The sequence below is a fragment of the Triticum urartu genome, chromosome 4 (assembly GCF_003073215.2).
Source record: "Triticum urartu cultivar G1812 chromosome 4, Tu2.1, whole genome shotgun sequence".
NCBI classification, from domain to species: Eukaryota; Viridiplantae; Streptophyta; class Magnoliopsida; order Poales; family Poaceae; genus Triticum; species Triticum urartu.
The window spans coordinates 419,522,873-419,542,193 of record NC_053025.1 but is presented as its reverse complement, the minus strand read 5'-3'; positions in this window follow the sequence as shown (position 1 = coordinate 419,542,193).

Here is a 19,321-nt window from a genome sequence, read left to right as displayed (position 1 = left end):
TTCCTCCACGACCAATGCGATCAGTATCTCTTACTCACAAATACCTTTGTGCAAAACTTTCTTTTCCATTCCAGGAACTCGTCACCTACGGTGGAGTTTCATTTATATGATGAGCATAAGGAGATGTCACTTTATAATTTTTGTCGGATTTGTTTAGTCCCTTTTGGGGGCAAGACAGAAGAACCACATCATGATGACGTGGAGGGATTTATTAATACTATCACTGTAGGGGAAACTAGGAAGGTTTCCGATGCACGAATTACTAGCATACATTTTCCTGCCTTACGTTACTTTGCACTATTTGCTAGTCGTTGCTTAATTGGTCGCGGAAACTCTGGAAACCTTAGTATCCTTGATATTATTATTTTGCTCCAAGGTTTATACAGTGATAACACTTTTAGTATGGGCGGCATTGTTGCTAGACGTTTAAGTATGAACCGTACTAAGGGTCCCATCTTTGGAGGCGTCTATGCCACACGCCTAGCTGCACATTTTAACATACCTATTAGGCATGCTGAGAAGGAGGAAAAAGTGCTACCTCGTGTTTATTTAGATTATAAAAGTATGGTGGCACATGATTTTATTGTTAATAATAGGGCAGGAGAGCTTAAATATCAATTGTTCTTTAATAAACATCATCCTGAGACTATTACCTTGCCTGCTTCTGCTTTGTTTGATTTGACTGTAGGCAAGTACCTTGTTCCGTTGACGGCTATCCATGCCTATCAGAACCCTGCACCAGCCGAGGAGCCAGAACTGGAACCACAATTTGATCCTTCACGACAGTCTAACTATCAGTGGGATCCGGAGATGATTGCCAACCAGTGGCAATCGGAGCCTTCTTCTTCCTCATCACAGTACGACCCCAACAACTATTATTATGGATATCAGCCAGGCCAGTCGTGGCCATAGACCAACTTAGGACAAAAGCCTAAGCTTGGGGGAGTATATATTTCTCACGGACATTACATTTATGTTCACACACACTCATTGCCAGATGTCAGTGCTCATACTTTTTCATTGTATCATCCATGCTAGTTTATTTTATTTTATGCTTTCCTTTTGTGTGTTTGATGAACCTTAATAAAAAACCAAAAAATCATTTGTAGCTTTTAATTAATTTACTTTCCATGTTGTAGTAGTAATTAAAAAGAAAACCCAAAAATATTTCCTCTTCTTCTTTTGCTTGTTGGGAGCTTTCCCGTGTAAATAGTTTTATTTCTTTTCTTTTCTTTGGGGGTCAGTAGGAGAAGACCTTGATTAAATTGTTGAAGTGGCTCTTATATGCACTATTATTTATCTGACAAAAGAACCCATATTGCCTTGTCTTCTCCTGTTTATTGAATGCTCGCAGATTCCAGCTTAGTCCAATGCACGTGCACTCTTATTATTATTCACATCATTCGGTCATGCAAGTGAAAGGCAATTATGATGATATATGATGGACTGACTGAGATGAGAAAAACTGGTATGAACTTGACCTCTTTTGTTTTTGTAAATATGATGAGTTCATCGTTCTTGATTCAGCTTGTTATGAATAAACATGTTTGCAATGACAATTAGAGATCATAGTTGCTTATGCCATGCTTGATTAGCTATGAGTTATAATGGTTTACCTTGCGTGCCAACATGCTATTAAAATGGTTATGATGTGGTATGATAGGATGGTATCCTCCTTTGAATGATTTAAGTGACTTAACTTGGCACATGTTCACGCATGTAGTTGAAACAAATCAACATAGCCTTTACGATATTTATGTTCATGGTGGATTATATCCTACTCATGCTTGCATCCAATGTTTATTAATTTTAATGCATGTACATGGTTGTTGTCGCTCTCTAGTTGGTCGCTTCCCAGTCTTTTGCTAGCCTTCACCTGTACTAAGCGGGAATACTGCTTGTGCATCCAAACTCCTTAAACCCCAAAGTTATTCCACATGAGTCCACTATACCTTCCTATATGCGGTATCTACCTGTCGTTCCAAGTAAATTTGTATGTGCCAAACTCTAAACCTTCAAATAATCATCCTGTTTTGTATGCTCGAATAGCTCATGTATCAACTAGGGTTGTCTGTATCTTCCATATTAGGCGGGTTATTCTCAAGAGGACTGGACTCCGCTCCTCATTCATGAGATAAAGGGCTGGTCACCGGGATGCCCAGTCCCATGCTTTATGCAAACTAAATCAAAATAATTGCAAACAAAACTCCCCTGGGACCTGATGTATGTTGGAGGCACTCGTTGCTTCGAGCAAGCCATGGATTGATCTTTGTTGGTGGAGGGGGAGTATAAACTTTACCATTCTATTTGGGAACTACCTATAATGTGTGTAGCATGGAAGATATCACCATCTCTTGGTTGTTATGTTGACAATGAAAGTATAGCGCTCAAAATGTTATTCACCTCTATTTGAAAACCGAGCTCTGGCACCTCTACAAATCCCTGCTTGCCTCTGCGAAGGGCCTATCTATTTACTTTTATGTTGCGTCATCACCCTCTTATTAAAAAGCACTAGCTGGAGAGCGCATCTGTCATTTGCATTCATTACTGTTAATTTATATTGGGTATGACTATGATTGGATCTCTTTTATCATGAATTACAATGTCTAGTCAGTCCTTGATCTTTAAAGGTGCTCTGCATTTATGTTTTGCGGTCTCAGAAAGGGCTAGCGAGATGCCATCTTGTTATATCATATTATGATTGTTTTGAGAAAGTGTTATCATTCGAGATTTATTATTATGGCTTGCTAGTTGACTATGTTATTGATATGAGTAATCATGAGACCTGAGAATTATTGCAAATGTGGTTAGTTATAATCTTTGCTGAAAACTTGAATGCTAGCTTGACATATTTACAACAACAAGAGAAAACAGAGTTTGTAAAAGTTTTTCTTTATTTCTTTCAGTTTGTCAACTGAATTGCTTGAGGACAAGCAAGGGTTTAAGCTTGGGGAGTTGATACGTCTCCAACGTATCTACTTTTCCAAACACTCTTGCCCTTGTTTTGGACTCTAACTTGTATGATTTGAATGGAACTAACCCAGACTGACGCTGTTTTCAGCAGAATTGCCATGATGTTGTTTTATGTGCAGAAAACAAAAGTTCTCGGAATAACCTGAAACTCCACGGGATATCTTACCATAAATAATAAAAAATCCTCGCCAAAGATGAAGACCATGGGGCCCACACCCTTCTCACGAGGGTGGGGGGCGCCCCCCTAGGGCGCGCCCCCTACCTCGTGGGCCCCCTGGAGACCCCCCGACTCCAACTCCAACTCTATATAACTGCTTTCAGGGAGAAAAAATAAGAGAGAAGAAATCATCGCGTTTTACGATACGGAGCCGCCGCCAAGCCCTAAAACCTCTCGGGAGGGCTGATCTGGAGTCCGTTCGGGGCTCTGGAGAGGGGGATTCGTCGCTGTCATCATCATCAACCATCCTCCATCACCAATTTCATGATGCTCACCACCGTGCGTGAGTAAATACATCGTAGGCTTGCTGGACGGTGATGGGTTGGATGAGATTCACCACGTAATCGAGTTAGTTTTGTTAGGGCTTGATCCCTAGTATCCACTATGTTCTGAGATTGATGTTGCTATGACTTTGCTATGCTTAATGCTTGTCACTAGGGCCCGAGTGACATGATTTCAGATCTGAACCTATTATATTTTCATCAATATATGAGAGTTCTAGATCCTATCTTGCAAGTCTATAGTCACCTATTATGTGTTATGATCAGTTAACCCCGAAGTGACAATAATCGGGATACTTACCGGTGATGACCGTAGTTTGAGGAGTTCATGTATTCACTATGTGCTAATGCTTTGTTCCGGTTCTCTATTAAAAGGAGGCCTTAATATCCCTTAGTTTCCATTAGGACCGCGCTGCCATGGGAGGGTAGGAAAAAAGATGCCATGCAAGTTCTTTTCCATAAGCACGTATGACTATATTCGGAATACATGCCTACATTACATTGACGAATTGGAGCTTGTTCTGTGTCACCCTATGTTATGACTGTTACATGATGAACCACATCCGGCATAATTATCCATCATTGATCCAATGCCTACGAGATTTCCATATACTGGTTTACGCTTATTTACTTTCCCGTTGCTGTTGTTACAATCACTACAAAACACCAAAAACATTACTTTGCTTTACTCTTTTGTTACCGTTACCATCACTATCATATTACTTTGCTACTAAACACTTTGCTGCAGATACTAAGTTTCCAGGTGTGGTTGAATTGACAACTCAGCTGCTAATACTTGAGAATATTCTTTGGCTCCCCTTGTGTCGAATCAATAAATTTGGGTTGAATACTCTACCCTCGAAAGCTGTTGTGATCCCCTATACTTGTGGGTTATCACCCCTGCCTCCTGTTACCATCCGCCTTACATGTATAGTTTGGGACCCCCTAACCAAGATCCGCCGGTTTTGACATCAACATTGGTGCTTTCATTGAGAGTTCCACTGTGCCGTCACCGTAAGGCTTGATGGCTCCTTCGATCATCGGTAACGATGCGGTCCAGGGTGAGGTTTTCCTCCTCGGACAGATCTTCGTATTTGGTGGCTTCGCACTGCGGGCCAACTCGCTTGGCCATCTGGAGCAGATCGAGAGCTACGCCCCTGGCCATCAGGTCAGGTTCGGAAACTTAAACTACACTACCGACATCCGTGGAGACTTGATCTTCAACGGATTCGAGCCCATGTCAGGTGCGCCGCACAATCACGACGAGCATGACGTAACTCTGCCGTCGGACAGTGTTCGGGAGATCACACCTGCAACTACTCCGGCCCTCAATCCGGAGCAAATTGCGCCATCCGAGGACGGGAGGATAGACCCCGCCATGGAGGCCGCACTCTTAGTGGCGATGGAGCCGGATACTGACTTCACCCCTTACGAGAGCCGTGTTGCCGAACCACTGGATTCGTCTCCAGCCACGGACTCCGAGCCGCCTGCGTCCGTGCCTATCGAATCCGATTGGGCGCCGATCATGGAGTTCACCTCCGCAGATATCTTTCAGCACTCACCTTTCAGCGACATGCTAAATTCATTAAGGTCTCTCTCCTTATCAGGAGATCCTTGGCCGAACTATGTCCGAATAGAATGGGATGCGGACAATGAAGAAATTCGCTGCCCACCCACCACCCACTTAGTAGCCTCTGTCGACGATTTAACCGACATGCTCGATTTCGACTCCGAAGACATCGACGGCATGGACGATGATGTAGGAGAGGAACAGGAACCAGTGCCCACAGGGCGCTGGACAGGCACTTCACCACATGACATATGCATGGTGGATACACCCAAAGAAAACAATGACGAAGAACGGCAGGGTGCAACGAAGAATAGCTCCCTCGAGAAGCAAGCAATGCGTCGGCATAGGCGCCGCTCAAATCCCGCCTCGACAAAAACAGTGATAACGGCGCAAGAGAAAATAACACTCCAGTCGACTCCAGAGGAAACGATGAACACATTGACCAAGCGGCAGAGCATGATGAAACTGCAAACGGCGAACATAGTACGAATCCGATGTCCGAACACGGCGACGCTGAGGATAAACCTCATCAACCCCTCTCTGGGGAAGAAAATAGTCCAGACGAAGATGCACACATCATCCCGGAAACGCACTTGGAACAAGAGAACCTCTGCAGAAGGCTTATTGCCACAACAAGGAGTCTGAAGAAGCAGAAGCAAAGGCTTAAGGCCACACAAAATACGCTTAACAGCAGGTGGAACAAAGTTCTCGATAACAAAGAAAAGTATGGTGGAATTACCACACAAAGAGCTATCCAAAGCGCAAGCTATTACCTGAATTCGACGATGAGGCCGTAGAGCCCACACAGCCGAAAAATAAAACGGCCAACCGATCGGATCAACCACCTTGTGGCCACGATAGAGCGGCTAACAAGGCCGCACATAAGTCAACACACGATCTACGTGAGGACTTGCGCCAAAAATCCAGTATGAACAGATCCATCTATGGATCTAGGAAGCGCGCTCCGACACAAAATCAAAACCAAATACTACAACCGTCCGAACGCCATGATACATCCAAATACAGGTGTGCCGCACACCCCCTATGTTTCACCGATGAGGTGCTGGACCATGAATTTCCAGAAGGATTCAAACCAGTGAACATAGAGGCGTACGATGGGACCACAGACCCTGGGGTCTGGATTGAGGACTTTATCCTCCATATCCATATGGCTCGCGGAGACGATCTCCATGCCATCAAGTACTTGCCCCTCAAGCTTAAAGGACCAGCTCGGCACTGGCTGAAAAGCCTCCCCAAAAACTCAGTTGGAAGTTGGGAGGAGCTCGAGGATGCTTTTCAGGCTAATTTTCAAGGGACCTATGTCCGACCTCCGGATGCAGACAATTTAAGTCATATAATTCAACAGCCTGGAGAGTCAGCCCGAAAGCTTTGGAATAGGTTTCTCACTAAGAAGAACCAAATCGTCGACTGCCCGGACGCCGAAGCCTTAGCAGCTTTCAAGCATAGCGTCCGAGACGAATGGCTCGCCAGACACCTCGGCCAAGAAAAACCGAGAATAATGGCAGCCCTGACAAGCCTCATGACCCGCTTTTGCGCGGGCGAAGATAGCTGGTTAGCCCGCAGTAGCACCAGCGACCCAAGCACATTCGAAGTTAGGGATGGCAATGGCAAACCACGACGCAGTAAAAGCAAGTGTTGAAATAAAGAAGACAGCCCAGATAATACGGCGGTAAACGCCGGATTCAGGGGCTCTCAACCAGGTCAGCGGAAAAAGCCTTTCAAAGGCATCGGAGATGGAACGTCCAGCCTAAACAAGATTCTAGACAAACTATGTCAGATTCATGGCACCCCCGATAAACCTGCAAATCACACCCACAGAGAATGCTGGGTCTTCAAGCAGGCCGGTAAGCTAAACGCCGAACACAAGGGGAGGGAGACACCAAGCGAAGACGAGGACGAACCTCGCCAGCAAAGCACTGGAGGGCAGAAAAAATTCCCACCAGAGGTTAAAACAGTAAACATGATCCACATGACGAAGAGGAGAAGCAAACATGCACTCTGAGACATACGCGCCGTAGAGCCCGTCACCCCTAAGTTCAACCCCTGGTTGGCCTGCCCGATCACTTTTGATCGCAGGGATCACCCGACAAGCATCCGACATGAAGTATTGGCTGCCTTGGTGTTAGACCCAATAATAAACGGATACCATCTCACACGAGTCCTTATGGACGGCGACAGTGGTCTAAATCTGATATATCAGGACACAGTCCGCAAAATGGGGATAGACCCGACAAAAATCAGCCATAGTAATACTACCTTCAAGGGAGTAATACCAGGCCCAGAGGCCCGCTCCACGGGCTCTCTAATACTAGAGGTTGTATTCGGTTCACCTGACAACTACCGAAGTGAGAAGTTAGACTTCGACATTGCTCCATTCCGAAGCGGCTATCAAGCACTACTCGGAAGAACATCTTTCGCTCGTTTTAATGTGGTACCACATTACGCTTATCTTAAGCTTAAGATGCATGGTCCACGTGGCACCATCACAGTTAGTGGAAATGTTGAGCATTCTCTACGCGCGGAAGAATGTGCGGCGGCTTTAACAGCCGAGCACTAGACGGCCTCACCAACCAGAATAAATGACAGGTCGTGAAGACCGCGGACACGGTTAGATGAGTCCGGCGCATCACTAGATATACCTGAGATTGGTTTGATGGTTAAACCCTCATAGACGGTACCAGGGGCTTCCCGTGTGTAATCAGGGCTAGTTCGGTTCAACTTGACTTATCTTGAATTTTAATGGTTTATCGAGAATAACCAATTTTTTTTGGCACGACAACTTTCACCTAAGTTCTTCTCTTTTACAGATGACAATCGTGCTACACCTGTCCAGGACACGGCATAACGGAGACACAGGCGCAGACGTGCAGCGGGGACCCGCTCAAAGGTTTCTTTTCAGATTAAGACCCTGCGTAAACCTTTTTTACTGTCTCTTGTTGTTCACATCCTCCGGATACTCAACACAACCGATAAGGATGCTGGCTTTATTGGCATTTCACCACGTCAGAATATTGCACGTACCTGGACACTCGGGGTTTATTATTATGGGCATTGTTCAGCCCGTAATATGTTATAAAGACCGAATACCTTAGGGAGTGTTCGGCGTCGCGAGTTTGGCCTTATATGCATCAGCTCCGAATCATGTCTTTGGTCAAATGTTGGGTTGCCTGGCTCCCATGTTTTGCTACCTTACGTTCCGCTCTATTGGCTAAGGCGGCACCGGGAGAACTACTGTGATTGTGCCCTGGTTCATCTGGATGAGCACCTAAGTAGAGAAAGCTGAAAACTGACTGTCATGATAAAGCGCGAGACTGGTCAACCACTCGATGACTTAGCGGAATCTTCGGGATTCCTCTGCATTAACGAAGGGCCGCTTCCCGGTCATGTACGTACGCGCACCGTATCCGGACGAGCGCGGAGGTACCAGGGGCTATATAGTAGTCCCACCGTCAAACTCCTATAGCTAAGTGAAAGTGTTAAAGCAATATAGTCCGTTTGCCTCGTTCGTTGTGCCACCACCTCCTTAATGGACCAAGATGTTGGATCAAGTGTGAATATGCGTTCTTTGCGAACACCCCCGCATTATATGCGTGGGGGCTGAAGCCGACGACTGCAAACTTTCAGGTTATATACATATATACATAAACGGCCGCACAGGAGGCATCATAATACTTTCAGGCAAAAGTATAAACACATCCTTTATAATTCAATAAAACATTGTTTTTACAATGGGAATATATGTCACTAGAACATAATATTCTTCGAGCACTGAGCCTTTATTGAACGAGCGCCTTCAAGGAATTCTTCAAAGTAGTGCTCGGCAGATACTCGGCCTACGGCCAAACTCTGGGTTGCAATAGCGGTGGCCTCCATCTCTTCCCAGTATGTCTTGACACGGGCAAGTGCCATACGCGCACCCTCTATGCACGCCGACCTCTTCATAGCGTCGATGTGCGGCACATCACCAAGGAACTGTTGCACTAAACTAAAATAAATATTTGGCCTTGGCCCTTCCGGCCACAGATGATCCACAACAGACCTCATGGCAAGCCCGGACAACCTATGGAGCTCGGCCCACTCGGCCATTCGCTCATTCAACAACAGCGAACGCACTAGAACATGGAACTGTGACCAGAATAGCCTTTCCACTTCACGATCTTTTTTATCCTTGAAGTACTCGGCCGCATCAGCAGCACTGGCTGCCAAATCCACGCATGCGTCTGCAGAACTCCATAGTTTATCAAGAGGGGCATACTTCGGATCTCCGAACTTTGTCTGCAACAAAGAGGGCTTCCCAGCCGCGATATCTCCAGCTTGACGCAGCTCCTCCTTCGCCTCTCTGATTTTAGAGCGGGCTTCCTTGGCTGCTACCATGGCCTTCTCCAAGTCTGCCGCCTTCGCCCGGCTTTCTTTTTCAAGATGCTGGTAACGGTCGGCGGCATCTTTCAACTCAACAGCCATCTTGGCTATTTTTTCCTTGCTTTGGCAATGCGCAGCCTGTTCGGCCCTCAGCTCCTCGACCGCCTTTAGAGCGGACACATCACTATTCCTGGCTTGTTCCTTGGCTCGGGCAAGTTCCGCCCGAAGGGTCTCCACGGCGGCAGCTCCATCTGCAGTCACAACATATTAAAGATACTAGCATCATGCTCCTCTTACTATGTGTTGATCATCGGAGAAATCACATACCATGTGCCTTGTCGAGCCACTTGTTGACAAGCACGATGTCGGCATCTGTCGCATCAAGTTGCCGCTTCAGCTCGGCAAACTCACCAGTCCGGCTAGCCACCGGACCTTCAGCCACCTGCACATGAAGGCGGCCTGATTATTACTTGGGACTATGATCCTCTGTTTGCCGTCGTTCTCGACGGCAAACAGAGTCTCAGGGGCTACTATCTGCATATGGCACACCTAACATTTGCGGTACTGTCAAAAACATACACTATTTCACGTACCTCAAAGCCTTTCAGCAGACTCATAAAGGCTTCATGCAACCCGCTTTCGGCGGATGAAATCCTCTCAATCACTGTACCCATTAGCGTATGATGCGCTTTTGAGATGGCCGCTTGCTCCAGAAGATCCTTCAGTGCGTCCGATCACACACCGGACGGTTCCAGACTCTTTCTGTTGATCTCTTTAGGAGCCGAATACTGAGGACTTCGGGTGGCCGAAGGATTACCCTCTGGCTGTGGTGGATCAGGAGAAACCCTCCGCGACGACACTTCAGGGTGGCCCGCCTCATGATGCGGGGTGGCATGGGGAGGTGTTTCGCTATCCATCATCTCCAGAAGAATATCCCCCAAAGGCGAACTCTGTCGAGAAGGGCTACGATCCGAACTACAAGATATATGCTTCGGTTATTGTCTTCAGAAGTAATGTAGGATATTTTTACTATTAAGTACTTTTTGTTTACTTACAGCTCGGTAGAGGGCTGATCCCCTTGCGGGCACTGTGCGGCAAGAGTACCCTCCAAGGCAAGACCCTCTGGCGAAGATTTCTTCCCCCATTTGGAAACCTTTGTTTCCAGGTCTTCAGAGGTGGTCCCCTTCCTTCCTTGGGGAGAGGGAATTTCAGATTCTTCTCCTTAGTTATCCTCCTTTGCGGGGAGGCGCTAATTCCCTCGGTTTGGATGACTAATGAGTGAGGCCTGCTTTCAGCCTCTTTATTCCCACCCTTTATCTTCCCCTGAGGGCGCCTGATAAGGCGCCGGCTCGAGCATTCTGGCTAGTACTGGATCAGCCGAGCCTTCGGGAAGGGGGGCCGAACACCTGATCATCTTGGCCTTTGTTACCCAGTCCTGGTCAAAGAGCGACTTTTCAGAATGATGTTGTGATAAATAAAAAGATAGCATGTTCGACCACGGGATTACTTACTTGGGTATCTGGGTGATTACAGCTGAGACCCGCATCCTCGGAGGTGTCCGGACACTTTATTTGTGTTCCGGAGAACAATTTGTACATTTCTTCGAGCGTCATGCCGAGGAAGTGCTGAATAGTTTGCGGTCCTTCCAGGTTGAATTCCCACATACGGAGGGGTCGACGTTTGCAAGGCGGGACTCGACGAACTAGCATGACTTGCATTACCGTGACTAGGCTGACATCTCTCTCAAGGAGATCTCGGATGCGACTCTGCAATATCGGCACATCATTTACTGGCCCCCCGTCCAGCCCCTTATTGATCCATGACGTCAGTTGTGGTGGGGGGCCCGAGCGAAAGGCAGGGGCGGCCACCCACTTGGTACCCCAGGGAGCTGTGATATAAAATCACTCCCGTTGCCATAAACTGGACACCTCTGGGAAGGAACCATCTGGACATGGAACATCAGCGCTTTTGCTTATTACGACACCTCTGCACTCTGCGTGTCGCCCCTCGATCATCTTCGGCTTCACATTGAAAGTCTTGAGCCACAGGCCGAAGTGTGGGGTAATGCGGAGGAAGGCCTCACACACGACGATGAACGACGAGATGTGAAGGAGGGAATCCGGGGCCAGGTCATGGAAATCTAGCCCATAATAGAACATGAGCCCCCTAACAAAGGGATCCAGAGCGAGGCCTAGCCCTTGGAGGAAGTGAGAGATGAATACCACGCTCTCGCCGGGTTCGGGAGTGGGAATGACCTACCCTCGAGCAGGCAGCCTGTGCAAGATTTCGAAGGTCAAATACCTGGCCTCTCTTAGCTTCTTGATGTCTTCCTCTGTGACAGAGGAAGGCATCCACCGACCTTGAAGGTTGGATCCGGACATGGTTGAAGGTCCGAAGCGCCTGACCTGAGCCTTGGGTGTTGGAACTCGAGGCGGGGGAAGGATTCGATTGAGTACGAGAGGGAAAAAAGGACAGACCTTGGCCTCTTTATAAAGAGGGTGAATATCAAGCGTCCTCCTCGTGGCCGTTTGGGACTTGCCTAAAATCAAGGAGTCATACCAACAGGCATGATTGGGTTACCCATGTCCGTATTGATGACAATCCCGTAATAAGGGGGACACGATCTCTGCTTCGACAAGACGTGTCAAGAAAACCGCCTCGCGATATGTGCAGTGCTGGTTGAGAAAAAACGTTCGAATAATGACCGAGCCATGGCATGATGTCATGTTGCTAAACATGTCAGCATATTAGATTTGTGGAAATATTATTCTCTCTACGGTGGTATGTGGAAGTTGTTTTGCAGAGCCGGACACTATCCTTGTGTTCAAAATCTTCTATGGAGTATTCGGAGGAAGAACCCACCTTGCAATGCCGAAGACAAATCCGCGCGCCGGACTCATCGTCATTGAAGCCTGGTTCAGGGGCTACTGAGTGAGTCCTGGATTAGGGGGTCTCCGGACAGCCGGACTATATCCTTTGGCCGGACTGTTGGACTATGAAGATACAAGATTGAAGACTTCGTACCGTGTCCGGATGGGACTCTCCTTGGCGTGGAAGGCAAGCTTGGCAATACGGATATGTAGATCTTCTTCCTTGTAACCGACTCTGTGTAACCCTATCCCCCTCCGGTGTTTATATAAACCGAAGGGTTTAGTCCGTAGGACAACAACAATCATACCATAGGCTACCTTCTAGGGTTTAGCCTCTACGATCTCGTGGTAGATCAACTCTTGTAATACTCGTATCATCAAGATCAATCAAGCAGGAAGTAGGGTATTACCTCCATCGAGAGGGCCCGAACCTGGGTAAACATCGTGTCCCCTGCCTCCTGTTACCATCCGCCTTAGACGTACAGTCCAGGGTTTTCCCAGTCACGACGTTGTAAAACGACGGCCAGTGAATTGTAATACGACTCACTATAGGGCGAATTCGAGCTCGGTACCCGGGGATCCTCTAGAGTCGACCTGCAGGCATGCAAGCTTGGGGATGCTATATTTGATGAAGATGATATTTTTAGTCCCCCAAGTTTTGATGAGAAAATTTATTATGATGATTGAATGCCTCCTATTTATGATGATTATATTGATGAAAGTGGATTTGGAGAGGTCGTGACGTTATTTAATGATGAATCCACTATTTTGGAGGAGGTTGCAATTGATTATGATAACAAAGTTGCTATCTATGATGATTATGGTGATGATATGTATGCTATAAAAATAATGATAACCATGAAACTTGTCATCATGATTTTAATTTTCACTCTCATGATTGTTATTTTGTTGACTTAGCTCCCACTACTATTAAGGAGAAGAAATTTGCTTATGTGGAGAGTAATAAGTTTTCTGTGCTTTTGTGTCATGAAAAGAATGCTTTATGCGATAGCTATAATGTTAAATTTCTTCATGATGCTACTGAAAATTATTATGAGGGAGGAACTTATGCTTGTAGGAATTGCAATAATATCAAGTTTCCTCTCTATGTGTTGAAAATTTTGAAGTTATGCTTGTTTTGCCTTCCTATGCTAGTTAATTATTGTTCCCATAAGTTGTTTGCCACAAAATCCCTAAGCATAGGAAGTGGGTTAGGCTTAAATGTACTTGCCATGTGTTTCATAATGCTCTTGTTATGTTTCAAATTCTTATCTTTTATGCGAGCATTATTGAAATCATCATGCCTAGCTAAAAGGCATTAAAGAAAAAGTGCTTGTTGGGAGACAACCAACATTTACCCCTACTGTTCTTGTGTGTTCACATGATTAGGCTATTGTAGTAATCATGTTTTACTGCTTTGTTTCAATAAAGTGCCAAGTAAGACCTTTGGGATGGCTTACGATGATAGTTGATTTGATCTTGCTGAAAAACAGAAACTTTTGCACTCAGGAAAACAATTATCATTTTTAAAAGAAGCATGATAAAATGCTGATTATTTTTGCAGAAGATTAATAGAAAAATTACCCAGTTTTTCCTATGTTTCAGAATTTTTGGAGTAGCATAAGTATGGTTGGAGTACAGATTAGTAAAGACTGTTCTGTTTTTGACAGATTCTGTTTTCAATGCATAGTTTGCTTGTTTTCTAATTTCCATGGCTTATATTGCTCAATATAAATTGTGGAAATGATATGCTACAGTAGGCATTGTGTGAGAACAATTATGAATCTTGTCTTTTACGGTACCAAAAGTGAAATGGTTTGCTCTTTATCATACTAACCTATCCCACAAAGTTAAGTTTTGTGTGATTGAAGTTTTCAAGTTTTGGGTGAGATGTCGATATGAGGAGAATAAATATTGACAAGACCCTAAGCTTGGGGATGCCCAAGTCACGCCAAGGTAATATTCAAGGAGGATCCAAGCAACTCAGTTTGGGGATGCCCCGGAAGGCATCCCCTTTTTCGTCTCCAACATTATCGGTAACCTCACTTGGAGATATGTTTTCATTCGTCACATGATATGAGTTTTAATTGGAGAGTTATTTTATTTTGTTAGGATTTGCTTGATGTTATTTATAATAATTTTTTGCATCTTTATTTTCAATAAAAATGTCAAGGATAGCCTTCACATTGCTTATTTTACAAGTCTACATGTTGCTATTTCAAAACAGAAAGTTTATCGACGTTGCAAAATTTCCCTAGAAAATTCAGAATGTGATAAAATGTTAAATATTTTTGAAAAATAAGCTATGATAAATTTTATACATCCAGGTAAAATTTCATAATATTTGGAGTCTAAGAAGTATTGATACTATTGCATTCTTTACATACTGTATTGTTTTGGCAGATTGCTGTTATGTTTGCATTGTTTGCATATGTTTGCTTGTTTAATGATTCTATTTGAGGATAGGAGTATTAAATATGCAGAGGAATTTATTATGCAATGTTGAATAATAATTTTAGTGATTTGCTACAGTATAGAATGATAAGGTTTTTGCATTGGCTTATACTAACTTATCTCACGAGTCCTTGTTGAGTTTTGTGTGGATGAAGCTTTTGAGATTTAGGAAAACCGTGATATGAGAAGAATTAAGGAGACAGAATAGCTCAAGCTTGGGGATGCCCAAGGCATCCCAAGATAACATTCCAATAAGTCTCAAGCATCTGTTTAATTATCGGTTAGTATCGGTTGAGCCTAAGTTTTTGATTATTCACATGATGTGTGCTATCCTTGGATTACCATTTTATTTTCTTTTGCTTGCTGTTTTAATGAAGTACTTAGATCTAAATGTTTTTAAATGAAATAGAGTCCTCAAATAGTTGTCAGGGAGGCTAAGTAAGCGGCATTCACATCCTGTCAACAAAGCTCTTTTCTATGGAATTGCTCTAGTGCTTCACTTATATCTTTTTGAGCACGGTATGCTTTAGTATTTTTGAAGGAATTCTCTCTTGCTTCACTTAAATTAATTTGAGAGAAATAAATATTATGCTCATGATCTTCACTTATATTTGTTTGAGCTTATCGAAAACAACACATGAAAATTAGTCCCAAAGTGATAGATATCCAAGAAGGATATAATAAAAACTTTCATGAAGATCATTGGAAAAAATAAACTTGATTCCTTGTAGTAGTTTTGAGATATGATGATGTGATATGTGAGTCATGTTGATGAGTAATTATACTTTAGTAAGAATATTGGTGTTAAGGTCTTTGATTCCCTATGCAAGCACGAAAGTCAATAGTTGTGCAATGAAATTACATCCTACTTGTGGTGCATTGTTCGGTGTTAATTATGCTCAATGCTCGCTTATGAGATTATTCGTTTCTTGGTTCGTCGCTTCTCAATCTTTTGCTAGCCTTCATTTTTCACTAAGTATGATCACTACTTGTGCATCCAAAATCCTTTAAACCAGTTTTGCCACACGAGTCCACTATACCTACGTATATGCGGTATTCTTTTGCCGTTCTAAGCAAATTTGTATGTGCCATCTCTAATTTTCAAAATAGATTTCTCTTTTGTGTGCTCGTACCGCTCGCGAGGCGGTGAGGGGTGGCCAATATTTTCCATGCTAGATGGGGTATTCTCATGATGAGTGTTTATTCACTTGTCATTGCATGAGAGTAAGGCAAAGGTATTAGGGATGCCCAGTCCCGAAATGAAAAATGAATTTACTCTATGTTGTCAAATAATAAATTCCTTGGAAAGTGTTGGTATGGAGGGCACCCGTGGATACGGTTAGCCATGGAAAGTGAAAGTTTGGTGGAAAAAGGAATAAACTTTATTTTCTGTTTGGGAACCGCCTATGATATATCTATCATGGAAAGTGTTGGGAGCTCTAAGTCGTTTTTGTTGGTGGGAAAAGTATGCCTCTCAAAATGTTTTTATCTCTCAATGTTCGCTTTGAGCTATGGCACCTCTACAAATCCCTACTTCCCTATGCGAAGGGCCTTTCTTTTACTTTATGTAATTTTTATTTTTAATTTGAGTCTCCATCTTCTCTTATAAAGCACCAACTAGGAGGCACTATGATCGTACTTGAGCATTGGGTGTAGCTAATATGCTAGTGTGTTTCATGAATGGATCAATGATTGAGAATGATGGGCTAGGGATAACTTATTTTAGCGTTGATATTTTGAAAGACATGGTTGCTTGTTGATATGCTTGAGTATTTAAGTCTCATGTCAAAACTAGACTATTGCTTTGAACCATATAAAAGTCCAAATCTCCATGCTATAAAGAAAAGAATATGAGATGACATGTTAGGCAGCACCCCACATCAAAAATTATGTTTTTATCATTTACCAACTCGAGGGCGAGCAGGAATTAAGCTTGGGGATGCTGATACGTCTCCAACGTATCTATAATTTTTTTTATTGTTCCATGCTGTTATATTATCATTCTTAGATGTTTTATAATCATTTTTTTGGGACAAACCTATTGACATAGTGCCAAGTGCTAGTTGCTATTTTTTGCATGTTTTTTACATCACAGGAAATCAATATCGAACGGAGTCCAAACACCACGAAAATTTTTGTGGATTTTTTATGGACCAGAAGACCACCAATGGGCCAGAGCAGCACCTGGGGGGGGGGGTGCCCCGAGGGGGGCACAACTCACCAGGGCGCCTGGGGGCCCAGGAGCGCCCAAGTGGGTTGTGCCCACCTCGGTGGCCTCCCGCACCCTCTCTTTACCCTATAAATTCCCAAATACTCCGAAAACCCTAGGGGTTAACCTAGATCAGAGGTTCTGCCGCTGCAAGGCTCTGTAGCCACCGAAAACCAATCTAGAACCCATTCCAGCACCCTGCCGGAGGGGGGAATCATCTCTGGTGGCCATCTTCATCATCCCCGCGACCACCATGATTAGGAGGGAGTAGTCCACCCTCGAGGCTGAGGGTTTGTACCAGTAGCTATGTGTTTAATCTCTCTCTATCTCTCGTGTTCTTGAGATGTCACGATCTTGATGTATCACGGGCTTTTTTAATATAGTCAGATCATATGGCCCCTCTCTATCTTGTTGTGATGAATTGAGTTTTTCCGTTTGAGATTTCGTTGTTATCGGATTGAATAGTTTTATGGATTTGAGAACACTTGATATATGTCTTGCAATGGAATACTCATGGTGACAATGGGGTATCGTATTGATTCACTTTATATATGTTTTGGCACTCAACTCGCGAATTCTCGAGGTGACATTGGGGTAATATATGCATAGGGGTTGATTCCCGTTCTTGTCTTTGTTTCTCCGGTAGAAATCTTGGGGCACTCTTTGAAGTTCTTTGTGTTGGATTGAGTATTATGAATCTGAATTTGCTTTGGTGTTATTTTAGTACGAACTCTTTGTTAGATTGTTCAGAAAGAATAGCTTCATGTTATTTTGGTACGAACTCTAGGATAGATTGATCGGAAAGAATAGATTTGAGGTGGTTTCGTACCCTACAAACAATTCCGTCTTATGTTCTCTGCTAGATAGGAACTTTGGAGTGATTCTTCGTTGCACGTTGAGGGACAGTTATATGATCCAATTATATTAGCATTGTTGAGAGATTGCACTACTGAAAGTACGGACCCTAGGCCTCATTTTTAAGCATTGCAATACCGTTTTTGTGCCCGTTTACTATTCTCTACATTGATTTTTTTATTTATTCAGATTATAAAAATATATTTCTACCATCCATATTACACTTTTATCACCATCTCTTCGCCGAACTAGTGCACCTATACAAATTGCCATTGTATTGGGTGTGTTGGGGACACAAGAGATTTCTTGTATTTGATTGCAGGGTTGCTTGAGAGAGACCATCTTCATCCTGTGCCTCCCACCGATTGATAAACCTTAGGTCATCCACTTGAGGGAAAATTGCTACTATCCTACAGAACTCTGCGCTTGGAGGTCCAACACGTGTCTACAAGAATAAAGTTGCGTAGTAGACATCAGACAGCTGCATTCATGTTAAATAGGGCACCATCTAAATCAGTTGAGACGACTCTATATGAACTGTGGTTTGGCAAGAAACCTAAGCTGTCATTTCTTAAAGTTTGGGGTTGCGATGCTTATGTGAAAAAGCATCAGCCTGATAAGCTCGAACCCAAATCGAAGAAGTGTGTCTTCATAGGATACCCAAAAGAAACTGTTGGGTACACCTTCTATCACAGATCCGAAGGCAAGATATTTGTTGCTAAGAATGGATCCTTTCTAGAGAAGGAGTTTCTCTCGAAAGAAGTGAGTGGGAGGAAAGTAGAACTTGATGAGGCAATTGTACCTCCTCTCGAATTTGAAAGTACCTCATCACAGAAAAACATTCTCGTGATGCCTACACCAACCAGAGAGGAAGCTAATGATGATGATCATGAAACTTTAGATCAATTTACTAAAGGACCTCGTAGGTCGAACAGAGCACGTTCCACACCAGAGTGGCACGGTAATCCTGTTCTGGAAGTCAAGTTACTAGACCATGACAAACCTACGAACCATGAAGAAGCTATGATGAGCCCAGATTTCGATAAATGGCTTGAGGCCATGAAATCTGAGATAGGATCCATGTATGAGAACAAAGTGTGGACTTTAGTGGACTTGCCCAATGATCGGCAAGCCATTGAAAATAAATGGATATTCAAGAGGAAGACCGACACTGATGGTAGTGTTACTATCTACAGAGCTCGACTTGTCGCAAAAGGTTTTTTTCGACAAGTTCAAGGTGTTGACTATGATGAGATTTTCTCACTCGTAGCAATGCTTAAGTCTGGCCAAATCATGTTAGCAATTGCCACATTTTATGAAATCTGGCAAATGGATGTCAAAACTGCATTCTTTAATGGATTTCTTAAAGAAGAGTTGTATATGATGCAACCAGAAGGTTTTGTCGATCCTAAAGGTGCTAACAAAGTGTGCAAACTCTAGTGATCCATCTATGGATTGGTGCAAGCATCTAAGAGTTGGAATATACACTTTGATAAGGTGATCAAAGCATAT